At 35.1% G+C, this 20422-nt stretch overlaps 1 protein-coding gene and 1 pseudogene across 1 annotated transcript in view; one reads left to right on the top strand and one right to left on the bottom strand.

Moving 5' to 3' along the window:
• The window catches only part of CBLB (Cbl proto-oncogene B), a 205233-nt gene that overhangs the window by 49633 nt on the left and 135178 nt on the right, over nucleotides 1-20422 (top strand). The window lies entirely within an intron of this gene.
• LOC126026556 (uncharacterized) lies at nucleotides 6256-6339 on the bottom strand (annotated as a pseudogene).

The following is a 20422-nucleotide window of genomic DNA, read 5'->3' as shown; positions in this document are numbered from 1 at the left end:
ATAGTTGTTTATTTTCAGAAGTGTATTTTTATTCCTGGAAACAGGTTTTTTGCACAATGATTTACATTGTTAGAATGGGAACTTAATAACCTAAATTATATTTTATTGGCTATGGTAATGAAGCTTGCTTATTTTTTTAGCTTGCTTCATATGTATGCTGCTTAAAACAGCCCAAATATGTATTACGCATAAGCTTCTTTTTCACATTCAACTGCAAATTTGAATTGATCACTTTCATGCCTGTCTTCATTGCCAGATCAGTTGTTGGTGTATAGACCTTGAGTTTTCCTAATTCAGTGTCTGTTATTTATTATTGGGCTTTGGTATATTCAGAACTTACTCTTGATAATTCTTTTCACTTTGTTATTCAACTCAGTCACGTTAGCCTCTGCTGTACCTCCTTTGCCCTTTGACATACTCACTTTCTCCATTTCAGTGAGATTGTCTTTCTCAATTCCTTTGCCCTTTAACTCTGTGTATTTTTTTTCCGTTTTTTTTTCCTTCTGTTTTTTTCCCCAAGGCCCAGTATAATTTAATGCAATTCTGTTCTTTTACTGACTTTGTTTAATTCTCAAATATCCATGTTGTCTATATTGATCTTTTGACTCTTAGATTTTATTGTTGTAGCTGGATTCAAGTATTACCTATAATGTATATATTTGATGAGTATCACCTTAGATTTATGGACTTGAACTCTACATCCATGCCTTTGTTTTTGTAATCTAGGTATCAGACTTATAAAACTACTTACTCTCTTCACCTAGTTTCCTTTTAATTTTGTGTTCTACTGAATCTACTCTTCCTTAAAAACGATCTTTTTTAATATTTTTATTAAATAAATATCTTTTTTCAAGCACCTTGATTACAAACATAATTGTAGTTGTGTTTCAGTCATAAAAAGAACACCCCCTTTACCAGTGCAACATTCCCATCACCAATGTCCTCAATAAAAAGTTATCTTTCCTGCTGCTGCTCTTTCCTATTCTTTATACATTTTTTTGTTTGTTTTTGGGACACACCCGTTTGATGCTCAGGGGTTACTCTTGGCTAAGTGCTCAGAAATTGCCCCTGGCTTGGGGGGACCATATAGGATGCTGGGGATCCAACCGAGGTCCTTCCTTGGCTAGCGCTTGCAAGGCACACACCTTACCTCTAGCGCCACCTCGCTGGCCCCGCTTTTTCCTATTCTTAAAGTTATATCTTTCATCCATAGTTAATTACTTTTAATGTCTAACTGTCCTGTATCTACTCCATTGTAGCAAGGAAAATTGTTCATAGCATTTTAATCCAGTTTTCTTTAAGAATTTCTTACTACTTTTCAAGTGTCCTTTTCTTTTTTTTTTTTTTTAATCATATTCCTAGAGATTCATCATGCTAATTTGTATTTCAGTGTTTTTGGTCATGATTTCTCCTCCCACCATCGTGTTCATCCTATCCACTTGGTTCCTATCATGCTGTTCTTTGAATTCTCCTTTTCTTTGAACTTGTCTTTGATCAGATACTGGATTGTATAACAAAATACATTTTGATTTAGGTTTTTTGTAGTTGTGGGTTGATCTGTCAATTAAAATTTATATTTCTTTGGTAAAGATTATTGATTTGTTATCCACTGCAGATATTTTGTCCACTTTTTTTGCGCTCATTAAACTTTATGATTTGTTGAATTGACTAAAATGGTGATAATTCACCTCATACACAGAGTTTCTTATATAGGAACAAATAAAGTAATTCAGTTTATACACGATTTTCTTCTGTTCTTTTAAAAGTCATTTTAAAACAAAGTAGGTTTTGTTTTTATTTATTTTTTTAGTTTGGTTACTACTTTCCTTAATTTTTACAATAAAGAAAAAACACTTTGGGACATATGCACTAATGGATAAAATGACATCTATAGAGTTCTTTCTCTTGTAATCTTGGTGCAATGCCAACCTTTTGGAAAAAGAGAAACTTAAAAGTGTTAAGTAAGGTTGGGAAAGTCAGCTTTCGTAATAGTCTGAATGGATTAAATAGAATTAATTGTATTTTTTTTAATATGTTTGAGTACTCAGTTTGCTCTGGTTAATTTTATTGAGGAACAAAATGAAAACCAAGGTTAAGTCATATGACAATATACAGTCTTTGTACTCATAAAAAGTAAATTGATTTTTCCTATTTTATAAAAGACTAATACCCTTTCTGTGGTATTTTTTTCTTATCATTCTCTGAAGATGGTTATTGAAGCTACTTTTCATTACTACATTCAAAAGGAACAAGCAAAAATATGTAAACATACATTTGAGGAGGTTCCTCAGCTACCCTTTGGTGTCCTGCGGCCATTCTCAGTGATACTTTGCTTGCTGATGTGGACCTGATATTTGTATTGGGGCCCAATGATATGGTGCTGCTCAGACCCAGTGGTGTTGGGAGTCACTGTGGCAATATTTGAATACCTATAAGGGATGTACCTGGCAGTGCTCAAGAGTGGATCCAGCTGTATCAGGGCTCAGGCATGGAATATACTCCTTTATATTGTCACTCTGCCCCATATGGTATTTTATTAATCATTTAATAAAGCCATCTTGACTTCTGTAATATTCTTCCTTGTTTAAAGCCCACTCTGACTTGAGCTCTCAAATTAGAGGAACAATGTGGCTGTACAGGAAACAGTTTGCTTTTGAATACAAAACGTGGTAGGAAGTATTTTGACTGATGTATATAGAAAAATGAAGTGAAAAACAAGAGATTGCTTATGATAGGCTGTAAGTGGTTGGAGATCAGGAAATAGGACAGTAATATGCAAGGAATGGAGGAAGGTATTAGAAGCTGTGACAGTGCAGGAGAGGGCTAGAAACTTTGATGCTGGAAGCGAGTGATTATCAGATCTTGGTAGTACTTGTATCTTGGGGTTCCTGACTATTGAGTTATAGAATAATATGTGCCCTAGACGTAAGAATATTAAAGAACAGTAAGATAAGTATAATTTATGCTTTGATCATACTATGTAAGATTACTTGCAGTTTTAAATTGATAGCCAGACCACTTTTAATGAGACTATTATAGTATGCATGTAAGTAAATGAAGCCTAACTTTTTGGTTTGTTTTGGATCACACCCAGCAGTGCTCAGAGCTTACTCCTGGCTCTGTGCTCAGGGATCACCCAGGTGGGATTCATGGAACTATGTGGGATGCTGATGAGCAAGTCCTGGTTAACTGCATGCAAGGCCAGGACCCAGATGTCTAAAATTTTTTTATAGAGGTAATAATACGGAAAAGTGGGAATGAACAAAAGTGATTTGAGAATAGGTAGCAAAAGATGTCATGTCCTGAGCCTTCAAGCTACTATGAATATAGTAATTCTTTGTTTCAGAAAATATTGTTCACTTACATTATTCTTTTCATTATGGTTATGATAATTTTGGCTTCTTTCTGAATTTAAGTGGTTTAACTATAATTATTGTATAAGACAAAATGAAAGCAATTATTTAGCATCAGTGATGTTTGTTTTAAACAGATATTAAATCCTCATATCAAACTTAGGTTTTAATGATATTTTTCTTATTGTCTCTTCATCTATATAAAAACATAAGACCTGTGAAAGCGTCATTTGGCAGAATTTAATTTTGTCCCAAGTCTTGACTTCCTTAATTCTGCCAGGAATGAGCCCTGAGTAAGTCCTGAGAAGTACAGCTGCCTCCCTCCCCAACAAAACAATAAAGATTGTTAAAGTCAATTAAAAAATAATTTTAAAACAAGAGCATTTTTGTTTATTTAAATTGGAGGAAAAATATTCAGATTGCTCTAATTGATCTTCCTTCTAAACTAAATTTTCTTTCAATATCGTCAGTCAGTCTTTCTTGTCTTAGAGTCTTTCTTCATGGTAGATTCATAGCTAGGTGTTAAGTTTAACAAAATAAAATGCTGACACTGATGGTGAGAAGGATGCAAGCAGATTTCACAGGAGTAGGGAAGAACAGTTAACATTATCTGAAAGAAAGTTAAGTAAAATGTGACTTGGAGTTCTTGTTACAAATTGTGTTGGTCTAGATAGGCCTACCAATAAGCTATTGCTGGTTTGCTCTGTAGACCTCTTGTTTATTCTTCAGAAATATGTTTTTTACCTTAAAATGCTAAAATTTCTAATATTTTGTTGTGAGGAAATTATGAGTATAATTCCGTTTTTGGCTTGTGGAGTCAATCTTACAATCTTGAAAGACAAATTTGTAATTGTAATTTGCACTCACACTTCCATAGTAAAAAAGTGCTTTATTTTTGAAGGTAAAATAATGATTATTTATATAATTTTCTTTGCTCAAAAGACTTCTGCTTGAAAGTTACATTTTAAATAGAATAATGACCTTATTGAATACCCACTTTGTATTTAGTAATAATAGAATAATCCACTAATGTTTACTATGTCTGTTTTCTTTATTTCCACATTTGCCATTATCTTTCATTAAATTTATATTTATTCCAGAGATAGGTCAACCAGTAGATTCCAATATACCTGTTAGAAATTTTGCTTGATGTAGAGACTGGAGAGTTAGTGTAGCATTAGGGAGTTTACCTTGCACACAGCTAACAATATGATGGACCCGGGTTTGATTCCAGACATCCATATGGTCCCTCAAGGATTGATTTCTGAATTTAGAGCCAGGAGTAATCCTTGAGCACTGCCGGGTATGGCCCAAATACCAAAAAAAATTTTTTTCTTGATGTAATTTAAATTTTTATGTGGTTTCTGTTTGTGGTCTCACATAGAAATAATATATTCAGTGCGATACTTGCTAGGATGTTTTTTATAGGAGCCACACTCAGCAGAGCTTGGGGATCAGTCACATGGGCAACATAGGGTGTGAAGCCTTTTGGTATGAGCTTTGTCTTGTACTGATGATTGAACTGAGAACCTCACACAGGCAAGACTTGTGTGTGTGCTTTACCACTTGAGTTGTACATTCTTCCCAGCTTAGAATTTTGTCTTGATTGTTTTTTCAGTTTTCTTCCTTTTAGAGAAACTCATCCGACATTGAGTTCCTTCTTTTGTTTGTTGAATTAACTGGATTTTATCCATTTGAGAGGTTACTTTTAATCATATTTGTAATAGCATTTTGGAATACATATATATTGTTTCATTTTTTTAAAATGGGATTTGCTATCTCAGAAGCTCTGAGATATATAAATATGTGTGATGAGATTATTTTCATCTTATAGATGAGAGAAATGATTAGATTGACCAAGCTAACTAAAGTGAAGTAAGACGTCAGGACTCTGCTCTTACTGATTTTTTTTTAAGCTAAGTCAAAGAGAAGCTTAGCAATTATTTCACGTTTTTATAATATTTTTAAATTTCAAAATAATTAGGACCTCAAAACCTTGATAGATCCTAAATCTTTTTTTTTTAATATCCTAAATCTAGACATAGACTTTAAGTCCTCCCGAGTCTTTCCCTTACTACCTTTCACTTCATCTCAGACCAGATTTAAGTCTTTGTTGTAAAGACCCACTCAAAACCATACTCAGCTCCTACAAATTCTCCTGTTCTCTTTTGCCAGTGGTTTGACTCATGCTTATTCCTGTCTTGTACTTTTATTTCTTCCTTTCACAATCAGTAATTTCGATTTATTTCTTCAGGCTGGCACATCGCAGCTTATTTTCCAACCAACTCTACCCACCTCCCCTCATCCTAAATATTGGCTTCCTAAATACTCTGCTCACCATTTATGAAATTTTCAACTGCAGCCCCTTAGAATATCCTGGACACTCAGAAGGGTCCATCTGACATTTGAATGAATGAAGCTGTTCTAGGCCTTAAGCTGTAAGAAACAAACAAACATACAAGCAAACACCTTGACATCTTTGTGGGGCTACTTTCCTCTGCATGATAGTTTGCTTTCTGCCTTTTTCTCACTGTCCTCTAAATTGTGTAATGACAGTAATATGTTTAGGATTGTTTTTATTCCCTGTTGCTCTCTGCTGTGACAAATTGCACACTGAGACACAATGGGTGCTCAGTAAGTATTTGTTGAAAGAGTGTTGGATGAGTTTGAGAAACCACATTAGGTAAGATATTTATTTTATTTTCTGTTTTCTTTTTTTCACTTTCCTGTGTTCTTTTCTCGGTATTCCAGAAACCATGCGGTTATTAACAGTAGATTTAAGTTACAGGGACCAGTTAAAACCACAAGCATAAACACAAGATGTAATTGTACTATCAGAACAACAGAATAGTAAACCAGTTTAAGAAGGAATGGGCGGGAGGGAAACCAGATAGAAAGAAAACGTTTTTTTTTTCTTTTTAAAAATTAGCAATAATCACGCCTTGGATAAACCTCATTGGCTACGATACTGCCACTGGGCAAAGCTAGAAAAAACTATTTTTATAGGATTTTGTGTATGTACATGTAGCCTGTCATTTTGTTGTCATTGGGCCAGACCTAGCTGTGCTCAGGGCTTAATGCTGGATCAACACTCAGGGATCACTCCTGGTGAGCTCATGGGACCATATGTACTATCAGGGATCAAGTCAGGGTCAGCAGTATGCAGGGCAAGCACCCTAACTGCTGTATGGTCGCTTTAATTCATTGCCAGTTTTTTGTTTGTTTGTTTGTTTATCTGGGTGACATATCTGGCAGTGCTTAGCGGTTACTCCTAGTTCTGCATTCAGAAATTACTCCTGACAGGTTTGGGGGGACATATGGAATGCCGGGGATCAAGCCCAGGTCATCTGCATGCAACACAGAAACCCTACCCTCTGTGATATAGCTCTGGCCTCGTTACCAGTCATTTTTAAGAGGAAAAAGTAGAGACAAAGAATAAAACTTGCTTGAGTTACTTTCATAAGATCACCAAATCATGAGAAGGGAAAATTAATTCTAAATTCCACGTGGTTTTAGTTTTACTGTAAAATTTTACAGGTATTTTTAATCCTGAACTTGACTGGTCTTTCTATATTAAAAGTTATAAAAACTGTATTCATACATACTCAAAAAAAAATGAAGTTTTAGCAACCCGGATTTGTGCTATAAATGGAATTAATGCTCCACTTTTGTTTTTGCCCAGCAAGAATCTTGTAATATTCAAAGAAAGGCCTAATTAAGGTTTCCTGAAACTACTCTTTAGCTTGAGTAGAATAAAAAAAGACTGGTTTTAATTACACATATATCTGCTAATGCTTTTATTCTGTTAATTACTTTAATAGTAATGATAAGTAATAAAAATCAAGACTTAATGGATTTTAAATGTAGTTTCTCCATTCTATATTCTCTAGAATATTTAAAATTTATATCTATGAAGTACTTAAAATTTAAAAGATCAGTGGGCAATCTTAGTATTTCCAGGAAGTTTCAGGTTCTTATTCCTAATGAGCAATCTTAAGAAGTTAACATATATTACTTTGACTTGTTGGGATCTAATAAAAATTTGTTTTTTATTCTGTGTTGTAGTTGTTTTATTCTTTTTATATCTTATTGTTTTAGGAAAACTAGTTTATACTGTAAATTATTTTCTCTGACTTTTATTTGGATAATTAAGTTTCCTAGTATTTAACATGATTAACTTACTTTTTTTTTTGTTGTTGTTCTTTAAACTTTATTGATTGATTGATTGTTTTTGGGGCCACACCCATTGGAGATCAGGGCTCTGCACTCAGAAATCGTCCCTGGCAGGCTGGGGAATCATAAGAAATTCTGGGAATCGAACCTGGTTCCTCCTGAGTTGGCCACATGCAAGGCAAACACCCTACCGCTGTTATATCTCTCTGGCCTGGGTGCTATGATTTTTAACTTAAATTTTTTCATTTATAGAACTGTGATTTACAAAGTTATTGATAGTTGACTTTTATGTGTGTAATATTTCTACACCAATCTCACCACCAGTGTCAATTCCCATCACTAATTGCTTCCAAGCCTCTTCATCCCCTACCCCTCAACCAATCACCTCCACCTCCTTACTGAATGAGAAAAAATATTTGTATTCAACACTTCAGAGAAGGTCTTAATAACTAGGAAATATGTAGTACTAACAAAGATAAGTAAAAACACATTCTAAAACCCTATATCAAAATATAGAGAGTGGAAATGAATAGACACTTTTCACAGGATGACAAGTGGAGGGTCAGAAGTCACATGAAAAAGTGCTCAGCATTTCTTATCCTTAGGGAAATCTAAGGCAAGACAATAATGAGATAATGATTTTTAGAATCATGTTTTACTAATATTGATTTAGTTCTACCCTAAGTTCAACTTATCTCTGTTCGAAAATTTATATATATAATCTTTTAAATTTTGCTAAAATGGACTAATTAGTATACTGAGAATTTAGCGTGTTTTCTTAAGAATTTTTTGTTTGTCAGGGCCTGAGCAGTGGCACAAGTGGAAAGGCATCTGCCTTGCCTACACTTGCCTAGGAAAGACTGCGGTTCGATCCCCTGGTGTCCCATATGGTCCCCCAAGTGAGGAGCCATTTCTGAGAGCATAGCCAGGAGTAACCCCTGAGCGTCACCAGGTGTGGCCCAAAAAGCAAATACATAAAATAAAATAAAATAAAAGAATTTTTTCTTTGTTTTTTGGGGGGTCACACCCAGTGTTGCTCAGGGGTTACTCCTGACTCTACACTCACTCGGAAGTCGTTCCTGGCAGGCACCAGGACCATATGGGATGCCAGGATTCGAACAACAGTCTGTTCCAATCATCTCCGTGCAAGGCAAATGCCCTACCACTGTGCTATCTCTCTGGCCCTGTCTTAAAAATTTTAAGTAGAAGTGTCAGGGATGGATATATCTTGGTAGAAGAATGCCAACTGCTCTGTATGATATGGCCCTTGGGTTCCTCCCCTAGATATTGCCTCTCCCTTTACTCAGCCACATTCCCTTCCCCAATAAATTATAAAAACAAATAAAACAAGCTGCTTTAAAAACATCTCATTCACAAAAGTAATTTCCAGACATTTAATTGAGTGTTTTAAAATTTTTATGAGATTTTTTTGGTTAGTGTTTGGAGCCATGAAATTTTATTAGTTAAAAAAATAAGATGAATCTATAATGAAGATCATTAGAAATATAAACTGTTATTTATTTCATTGAACAAAATAATTGAATAACATTTCCCAATAGAAATTGTCTGATGACTCTTTTTTCAGAAGGTCATTGATTTTAAGTGGGCCCAGAGTGAAAACCAGTTTCACTTAATTTGTAGAATCCTGGCAAGACTTGAAGCACAGTTCTGGGTCTTTGTTTTAGAACTTGATGGGTTTTAAAAACGTATATTTTATCTTTGTAAGGTCAGTGGAGATTTCTAAAGTGTCTTTTTTTTTTTTTTGTAGTACAAACATATGTTTCTTTAGGAATGCTTTCTATTTTTGCTGTGGTAGCTTGTATTTAATTATTAGGGAGTGCTGATTTTCTGTTTCTAAATGTCACATCTTCCTTTTTCACCAAATCCGCATTTCAGAAGCACGATAAGAGGACATTAAAACCACATGTATAGTTTAACATTGCTTTAGTTTTGCCACTTGCTATTAAGCAGTGTATATGACCTTCACCCCATCTTGTTCTTCATCTTTGAGAAAAACTGTGAACCACCAGAATTTGCAAAGGAAAACAATAAGAATAGTTTCTCTATTTGCTGGGCTTGCCTGGGTTCTGTACACATTCCTATCTCCAACCCCCTAACTTTATGACACAAATATCTATAAATAAGTGTGACCATAAAGTTGACTTTTCAGTAGAGTCATTAGAATTGAAAAAATACACAGGATTGTGGTGAGTTTCTTATTTTTTTAAATAACTGATTCTTTAATTGAATATCTGTGAAAAATACAAGTACAAAGTTGTTCATGATTGAGTTAGATGATTTCAGTCAAATAGCACCAACATCAATTCTTTTACCACTACACAATTTCCCACCACCAGCATCCCAAGTTTTCTCTCGCCCCCTTCTTTGCCCTATCCCCTGCCTGCTTTGTAGCAGACATCTCTCTCTCTCTCTCTCTCTCTCTCTCTCTCTCTCTCTCTCTCTCTCTCTCTCTCTCTCTCTCTCTCTCTCTCTCTCTCTCTCTCTCTCTCCCTTCCCCCTCTTTTCTTCTCTTCCTCCCCCTCTCTCTCTCCTCTCTCCCTGTCTCCGTTTTTCCCCTTTCTCTCCATACTATCTTTCTTCCTTTTTTACTTTTAGATACTGTGGTTTTTACTGAAGGGTTATATGTTTATCACTTTATCTCATTTCAGCGTCCAGTTGTTGTTCAGAGTAATTATTCCCAACTATCTTTGTCATAGTGTTCTCTTCTCTGCTCTAACTACACTCCCTCAGTATTTGTGCCAAGCTTTGGACTGATCCTCCTGAATCTCATCTCTAATATCTTTAGATATTATTATCATATTATCTATTTGTTTACGTTCACAGAAAAATTGGAGAGAAGGTATATATATCAGAGATCTCATACTTAACCCTAATGCATGCAGTCTATTTCCAGTATCCTCAATCAGAATATTTGTTGTAGTTTCTGAACTATGTTGGCACATAACCATGTAGGGACCTCCAGTTCATATCAATATTTACTTTTTATACAACCTATAGGTTGAGACAAATAAATGATTTATACTCATTACTATGCTATCATATCTTTTGTAGTGCCCATTCACCCTCCTCTCCAATTACCAATCTTTAACAATCACTAATATTTTTCCTCACTCGATAGTTTGCTCTGTTATTTTCATTGTTATTGTTGGCATATTTTACATTTGCTTAAAAAGAAAAATGTAGTGTGAAGGTACTATTAGAAACTGTGAGTATCACGTTGAAGTGGTTGTATAGTCTCCTGCTAATGCTTTGTCAGTTGTTAGGTTGTATGACTTTCAACTGTCAGTCAGTTGCACTACATTAATAATCTTGTATGATGAAATACAGTGCATGATTATTTTTGCTTCCAAAGCTCTTTTGTAGATGGAAATTTCTATACTTTCTTTTACTATACTTACTTTTAATACCTCTAATTTTATTCTCATAATGTAGAGTATAATTGAATCGTTATTCAAAATTAATGTATATATTTGTTTTGGTAGGACTTTCCATTCATTTGGTTTTTCTTTAAATTTTTTGTCCATTCATTTGTTTATACAAGTTTCTTTCTGTATAATAACTGCTTGTATCACTGTTGATCAGAAGTATGCATGGATGCTTGCTGAACTCAGCAAATTCCTGACGAATAAATGATTGAATGAATGAATATCCTTAGGTGGTGACCTTGTGCGTGTGTGCGTGTGTGCGTGTGTGTGTGTGTGTGTGTGTGTGTGTGTGTGTGTAAAAGCAGCAGTCACAGCATTACTACTGGATCTTAGGATCTGAAATCTACTAGGACTGATTAAAGTGTCACTATTCAGATTTTAGTCTTAGATCTATACTATAATATGCAAGTTTTCTGCGTTTTCCTATTTATTTAAGTACATTCATTGAGTTACACCACAATAAACCACAATATTGAAAATGCAGAATTTCCAGTTCTATATTTAAATTATTCAAATGAAATCAAATTCATACTGCTAGATATTATTTAAAAGCAATAATATTTTGTGAATATTTTTTACAGTACAGCATGATCTTGAATAGATTTGTTTTTATTTCTTTAAGAAAATTTTTGTTTAGTTTTTAAGTTTTATCTTTAAATTTTTCTTATGTTTTGTTGTTTCTAATTTGTAGTGAAATTGTTTTCTCTTAATTGTGTTTCTGTGAACACGTTATTTAACAAATAAGTTATATATTGGGCTACTAACATGCTTACTAAAATTACATATGCATTTTTCAAATTTTTTAAAAGATTATATAGTTAATTTAGTACAATTATTGAAATGCTGAGCGTGATACTGTAAGTTTGCAAACTGTAAGTTTGCAAGATTTTTTCATGCAAAGTTGATAATTTTTGGAAACCAATACATTTTTATTACAAAATTTTATCTTCACAGTTATTTTTTGTGAATTTTGTTTTATCAATACAAATTTCATAATGATATTAGGTTAGATAAATAATTCTCATTTCTTGTTTCTTAAATATTTAATTCAGAATTAATGACAATCACCACTAACTTACTCCTTATTGATTGAGCTACATGAATCTTGGCTCTGTCTCTGAACTACTCGGTAACTTATTAGTAGTGCTTAGTATGGTTCAATTTTAGGTTTGTAATGAAACTGAGTTGCTTAAAAAACACCTGGGTTTGCAATCGTTATAAAAGTTTTTCACAACTTGCAGCTGAAATTAATTTCATTTAGTTTTTAAAATTCTGATAAAGGTTTAGTTTCTAACATTTATATTGTTTTGTATATTAGTTTTTCTGATTTTGAATATTTGTCGAAGCTTCTTTCTATTAATGCTTTACTTAGAAGTAAAAATAAATTGTTATAACACATTCTGCTTCCTGTGGTGTATCTATTTTTTTCTAAGTTTCTCTTCAGCTAGTTACTTGTCAAAACTTAGGGGATAAGAGTCATCATATCTCTGTGACCTTTAAAAAGAATATCCGTTTGCTGATAATAGATAAGGTAGGATCTCATACTTTTTATCTTTTTTTTTTGAGCTGATTTAATGAGCCTCAAATGAAATAATAAGTTCTACTTTTGCTTTGAATAGATATTGGTGAAATATTTGAGAATATAGGTAGCTTCCCTAGAAAGCTTTTCTGAGATTTCCTTTCTACATTAAAGTATTTTTCCAAACACAAGACCTGAGCATATATAAAAGTTAATTCCTTTAAATATTACCTCAACATATGCTATTATAATACCATATTAAAAATTTACAAAACTTTTTGAACTCATTAAGAATTTCTATAAGCAGAGCAACTTGTATCTATGTTTCTACATAGTACTGGGATAAGGCCTTTGTTTTTTATGTGTTGGATGCCAGTTCTATCTCTGGCATACAAGTAGGTTTCTCCAGTACTGGCAAAAGTAATACAGGGTAAACTTCAAAAGCCAAAAAAAAAAAAAAAAAGGAAAGAAAGAAAAAGGTCCTCTTTCCCCTTATTTAATTATTTTTCCATTCCATTCCTCTCTTTCATTTTCTCTTTAAAAAAAATAAAGCCATATGGGGCCAGAGTGATAGCACAGCAGTAAGGTATTTGCTTGCATGCTGCCAGTATGGGACAGACCTGCATTCCATATGGTCCTCTGAGCCTGCCAGGAGCGACTTCTGAGAGTAGAGCCAGGAGTAACCCCTGAACACCACCGGATGTGGCCCAAAAACCAAAAAAGAAAAGATAATAAAAAACAAAAATAACAAAAAATAAAAGGACTCAGATATGTGAATATGGTTGTATGGTTGAAGGAGAGAACATATATAAATGCTCTACTGTGGGTGGTATAGGTTGGTGGTATAGGTTGTGGATTAGATTGCAGCATTAGGGTCAAGATAACTTCATGAAGAGATAGGTAAGGTTTGAATACACACACATTTGAGGAAAAGCAGTATGATGGTCTGAAGCAGAAGAATGTTTTTTTTTTGTTGTTGTTGTTTTTGTTGTTTTTTGGGTCACACCTGGCGTTGCTCAGGGGTGACTCCTGGCTGTCTGCTCAGAAATAGCTCCTGGCAGGCACGGGGGACCATATGGGACACCAGGATTCGAACCAACCACCTTTGGTCCTGGGTCGGCTGTTTGCAAGGCAAACACCGCTGTGCTATCTCTCCGGGCCCGAAGCAGAAGAATGTTAAAGATGAAAAATTTGGAATATAGCTGGCATTTTAAGGTATTCTATCTAGTAGTAATGTAAGTGTATATAAATTGGGTGTATAGGTTTTTTGTGGGGTTTGGATCATATCTGACAATGTGGGGCTTTCTCCGTCTCTGTGCTTGGGTTTCCATGTAATTCAGGGTATCGAAGCAGGATAGGTATGGCATGCAAGCCATATCCTAACTCCTGTACTATTTCTCCAGCCCTGAGTTATGTATTTTTTAAATATAATTTTTATTTTAATCATAGTGGCTTACATATCGTTCACAGTAATATTTCAGGTACATATTAACATTGAATCAGGGGAATTCCCATCACCGAATTGTCCTCCCTCCACCTCCGTTCCCATCCTGCCTCCCATATCCTACAACCTCACCCCAAGGGCTGCTAGAATGAGTGGTCCCCTCTGTGTCTAGTTTATTACTTAGTGATCTTATAACTGTTTCGTCTTGGTACCTCCATTACTTTCTCCTCTAATTGGGAGGTGGGACTGGATAGTTCAAGTGGTGTGGTTTTATTTGAGGAAGAGATAAGTAATAAAATGAAGTAAAAATCAACTATACCGACAGTGGGCAGAGTCCTTCTAGAGGCGCTCATCCTCGGTTTGAGAGACTAAGGGGAAAAAAGCATTGTATAGATTTAACATAGAAATGTAATAAAAATGTGACTGGAATGACTAGAATGATTGCCTTCTTCAGAAATGTTGATTTTATACAAGTTCAAGGACTGTTGACATTTATTTCACAAGAATGAAGCAAACTGTGTTATAGAAAATGACTGTGTGAAATAAAAATATATTTGAGGGGTTAGAATGAGGGATCTGTCTAATAGGATGCTGGTTATTTTTATAGACAAGATATAGCGAAAGTCTGATCTATGAACAGTTGTTATGGGTTATGGTAGTGGATATAAAATTGCTGTGTGTGAGGAATAAGCTAATTTTCTTCTTTGTTTTTTGAGATAGTAATAAAAGGTATTTGGGGTGTTTTTCTTTCTCATTTTGGAGTATCCATAGAGGAATAGCTATTATCAAAGGGGAAAAATGTCTAAGGGATATATGGACTTATAGAGAAAAAAAACTAAAGAAAAATCGAAACAGATAGATATGACAAATGGCAGAAATGGATGAGCTCTAAGGTCAGTACAGTCCAATGGAAACACAATGTGCGACACATGCTTTGTCTGACCTAAGTTCTAATCACTACATGACCCTTTGAGTAACCTGTAGCCCTTAGAGAGCCCTATCTCTCAACCAACCACCCCCCCCCCGCCTCCCCCCCCCCCCCCAGTCTTCTAACACTACCTGGTGTGGTTTTAGACCAGCCAGCATTACCCTCAACTGGCTGATTTGGCCCCAAATAGCATAGTATCTTTCCCCTACCCCTGAGTCCCCTGAACAATGATTGCTTAAGGGGCCCTACAAAAATTTTACAAAGCATTCCTATAATCGAAAGCTTAGGAGTTGTAATAACTGTTCTCGGTTTCAGATATTTTGATCTAGCACATATATTTATTTCAGTGGAACAATGAACCTTGATTGGTTTGGTATATATATTAAATTGTTAAAAATTAAATACTTTTTAATTTAAAGTACGTGGTTTACAAAGTTATTCATAGTTAAGTTTTAGACAGTGTTTCAGCACCAGCACACATTTTTATTTTGTAAAATCTTTTATTGCAAAATTAATTGACTATGGAGTGTAAATGCTTTTATGAATTCTTGATTGGTTGTATTTTGGGGCCATGCTTAGAGGTTTTCAGTGGTTTCTCCTGACTGTGGGCAGAGGAATGATTCCTGGCAGGCTTGAGACACTATTTAGGATATCAGATAAGGAACTTGGTGCATTCGAGGCAAGCTTCCTACCAACATATTACTGTTCTCCTGAATGCTTTTAGGTTTTAGCATTGCAGTATTTCTACCACCAAAGTCTCAGTGTCCCTCCACCATTCTCCTTTGGGTTCATTCAGCCCTTCTACATCACCTCAATTTTGCAGTCAAGTGTAAGGGTTTTTGAGAAGTTTTTCTTCATATCACATGTGGAATGAGATCATCTGGTATTTGTATTTCTCTCTCTCTCTCTCTCTGTTTATTGGGCCACACCCAGTGATGCTCTATGCATGCAGAAATCGCTCTTGGCTTGGGGGACCATATGGAACGATGGGGATTTGAACAGCAGTCTGTCCTAGGCTTGCATGCGCAGATGCCTTACGCACTGAACCACCACTCCCGCCCCTAGCATAACAGCCATTCTAATTCCATTTACTCTATGCAAAAATCAAGATTTTATCTTCTTAATAATAGCAATATTTTGTATGATATATAATACATATTCTGTATTCTTTTGTCTGGCTTTCAGCATTTGAATCATTTCCAGACTGGCTATTTTAATAGCAGTGCAGTAAATTTAATATGACCGTATTTTGAATTACTTTTAAAAACAATATATCCACATGAAATTGCTAGGCTATACTTTAGATTTTTTTTCTTTTAGTGCTATTAAATCTAGGTCTTATGTAAATAATGCACAGTTTTGACTTATTGTATACGTGACTGGTAACATTAGTGGTGGGAGTGTTGCACTGGTGAAGGGTGGGTGTTCTTTTTATGACTGAAACACAATTACAATCATGTTTGTAATCATGGTGCTTAAATAAAGATATTATTTAAAAATAAAAATAAAAATTATTTTCCAAGGAGACTTAACCAGTTTACAATATTACTATTATTGAAGGTTCTTTTTCTCTTCAGGCCCTCACCAACTCTTCCCCTTGTATTGGTCTTTTAAAATATAAGTATTACTTGGTTGCTATTTTGATTTGCATTTCATTAGTAATTGGCAATGATATTTTTCATGTATCTATTGGCCATATGTTTTGTATATTGCCTTAGCAGAGTGTCTATTTAGCTCATATCATTTTTTAATTCATAAGGTATTTAATTTTTGGTGTTGCATTTGTCATATATCTTGAATAAATATTTTTTGCCTGATGTGTTATATCTGAATATTTTTTTCTATTCAAGAAGATAACTTTTTATCTTAGTTTCTTTAGTTTTGGCTTTATATAACTTATTAGTTTATGGAACTTGTTTAGTTGTGCTTCGAAGAACAGTGAATTTTATAAATATATATTATATAATTATAAGAATATAGTGAAGATTGAGTAGCCATTATTTTAAAGAATCTATTTCAAGCAAATTGATGTAATATAAGGTAAATTCTGGATTATTTTAATTTTTCACTAAGAATGAACTTCTAACATTTCCCTCTACCAGGAAAACTAAAGTAGACACTTGAAATAATTTTCAGGACAAAATTGAGAAGGTGCATTCAGCTACAAAATTTAATTCAGCAGAGGGAAGATGTAACACAAGAATAGAGAGCTTTTAAAGTGGGGAAAGTGATGCCTCCCATATTCTTTTTCCTAAGTGTTGCTCTAGCTATTTGTAGGTGTTTATTGTTCCAAATGAAATTCTGGAGTTTTTGACCCATTTTTTTTTTTTTTGAAGAATGTCATGGGCATCCATAGAGGAATTACATTAAATCTGTACAATGCTTTGGGTAACATTGCCATTTTAATGATGTTAATCTTCTGAAATTCATGAGCAGAGTGTGTGTCTCCATTTCATTGTGTCCTCTTTTATTTCTTGAAGCAGATTTTGTCGTTTTCTTTGTATAGGCTATTCACCTCTTTAGTTAAGTTGACTCCAAGGTATTTGAGTTTGTGTGTTACTCATGTGAATGGGCTTGTTTTTATGATGTTTGTTTCTTCTCTATAATTATTTGTGTATAAGAAAGCAGAGAGAGATAGAATAGTCTCACTCATCTATGGGATTTAAGAAAACTAAAATACATTATTGTAATAATACCCAATGATAATAGAGGTAAAGGTTGGAAGGACCGGCTGACAATATGAAGCTCACCACAAAGAGTGGTGAATGCAGTTAGAGAAATTACTACACTGACAACTATCATGAAAATGATAAAGAAATAGAATGCCTGTCTCGAATATAGGTGGGGGGTAGAGGAGGAGGGAGATGGGGCATTGGTGGTGGGTAGGTTGCACTGGTAAGGGGGGGGTATTCTTTTATGACTGAAACTGAACTACAAACATGTTTATAATCATGGTGCTAAAATAAAGACATTATTAAAAAAAAAGAGAGAATACAGAGCTTTTAAGGTGCACTCTTTATACTGAGCCTGAGGAATTCTAAGAAGGTAGTTCACTTTATGAGTGTAAACACTGAATATCTTTTCTGTTGCTTTTGATACTATAAAAGGAGCTGCATTTAATTGCATATAGCTGTGATGATGGGGAATTGGGTCATATATACTACCATGCAAATGTAAGTCAGTAAGAGCTTGAGAAATAAATCTCAGCTCTCATGAATTCAGTCTCTCTCTTTAGATACTGAGCCTAAAGATATAAATAGAGGTTCCATAATTATTCTACAAATGTGTATTCTAAATCTCTTGAGTAATTATCGCATCTAAAAATACACATTATAATAATCACAACTAGCAAATTACTTGGAATTGCTTGCTCAGTGAATAGCTTCTAGTAACCAAAATTTGTAGACAAGTTTTGCATGAAAAACTATAATGGAGTGCTTGTTAGCACTGTCTGCTAAAGACTTTTGCAGATTTCTCTAAATTAATTTTAACAGCACTGCAGTTTTTAGTGTTACCTACTTACGTATCTAAGCCAAAGAATTGTGCTACTGAAAAAAAAAGCTCGTAAGCCAACTAATACAATAGAACATTCTGTTAAAATATAAAAGTCTAAGACTATGCATACCTTTATTCATGCTTATCTCCTTGCTTAATTAGTTAAAATTTCCCCTTGTTACATAAAAATTTTATTGTCTTGTAAATGTTTTAGGAAGCAGTTAATTAAAAGAGTTCAGAGATACATGTCTGCTATAAAATGCTTTGACAGTTGATGTATTCTGAAGAATCAGCTATTTGTAACATACATACATACATATATATATTTGACTACACCTGACCTTTATCCCAAAACATAGGACAGTGAATGAATTTTAGAAAACTCTTCTAACCATATGGGCATTTTCTCCACCATTTATTGTGTCTCTGAGTCTCTCAAAACCTGTATGGTACCTGAATTGAAATTGATCACTAGCATCTGGGAATTTGATATTTAGCGAGCACACTTGTAGACATTGTTCTCATTTTTTATTGGCCTATCTATTCTAATTCCAAGCTTTGTTTTGACTAAGCTGACACCTTTAAGATTATATTTAACTTATATTCCTTTGCTCAGTAAGGTATGTATGAGAAATGGAAAAAACTTGTATTAATCTAAGAGCAGTTACTGAAACTAGGAAGCAGAGGACTGGATGTTTAAAAAAAAAAGGGGGGGAAGGAGGCCCCAGAGATAGCACAGCGGGTAGGGGTGTTTACCTTGCATGCCAGGGACTGATTCAATCCCCTGAATCCCTATATGGTCCCTGGAGCCTGCAGGAGTGATTTCTGAGCCAGGGCACTGCTGGATGTGCCTTCCTCCCAAAAAAGAGGGGGAACTAAAACTCTATATTGAAGTCTGGAACTGTATGGTGTATTTCCAAACCTACAATTGTATGTGTTTCTTGCAAAAAGAAGTATAGAGATTTGGGCTGGAGAGATAGCATGGAGATAAGGCGTTAGCCTTGCATGCAGAAGGTCTATTGTTCTAATCCTGGCATCCCATATGGTCCCCTGAGCCTGCCAGGAGCGATTTCTGAGCATAGAGCCCTGAATGCTGCCGGATGTGACCCACTCCACCCCCCAAAAAGAAAAAAAAAGTCTAAAGACAGAAACTAAAGGAATGAAACACCCAGTATAGTATGGTGTGTGGATTTGCCTGTTGATTGGTAAGGAACTGCTAGCTGAAGAACACTGCTTTAGATTTTTCTCAAATTTTAGATTGTTTCTAAAATTTGACTCCCTAAAAATTACTTATTCGATTCTTCCCCAACACCCTCAGGATCTTTCTGGATATTTTCTCCCCAGGTTATAGTCTCAGGGTTGGTTTTTTTCTTCTTCTCCTTTTCCTCCTCCTCCTCCTCCTCCTCCTCCTCTTCTTCCTCCTTCCTATTGTTCCTTCTTCCTCCTTCTTCCTTCTTCCTTCCTCCTTCCTCTTCCTCCTCCTCTTCTTCCTCCTTCCTATTGTTCCTTCTTCCTCCTTCTTCCTCCTTCCTCCTTCCTCTTCCTCCTCCTCCCCTCCTCCTCCTTCCCCTTCTTCCCCCTTCTCCCTTCTTTCTTCTTTCTTCTCCCCCTCCCCCTTCCCCCTTCTCCTCCTTCCCCCTTCTCCTTCCTTCATTTCTTCTTCTTCTTCTTCCTCCATTTTTTTTGGTTTTGGATTAGACCGTGTGGCACTCAGGGCTTCCTCCTAACTGTGTGCTCAGAAATCGCTCCTGGCAGGCAGAGGTACTGTTTGGGATGCTGGGGATTGAATCTGGGTTGATCTTGGGTCCTCTGTATGCAAGACAAATGCCCTACCACTGTGCTATTGCTCTGATTCCTACCTCCATTCTATAAGCATGTTTGTTCTGTTTGTTTTCTGATGTTTTGGGCCCAGACCTGGCAGTGCTCAATGCTTACTCCCTTCTCTGTGCTCAGAAGATCCATCTTGGTGATGCTTGGGGGATTGCATTTGATCTGGAGGCTTTAAAGCACTTCATTCCTGTGTACTATTTTTTTCTGGCCCCTGAAACATGTTTTTAAAGAAAT

The sequence above is a fragment of the Suncus etruscus genome, chromosome 13 (genome assembly GCF_024139225.1).
Source record: "Suncus etruscus isolate mSunEtr1 chromosome 13, mSunEtr1.pri.cur, whole genome shotgun sequence".
NCBI classification, from domain to species: domain Eukaryota; kingdom Metazoa; phylum Chordata; class Mammalia; order Eulipotyphla; family Soricidae; genus Suncus; species Suncus etruscus.
This window is presented reverse-complemented; position numbering and strand designations above follow the sequence as displayed.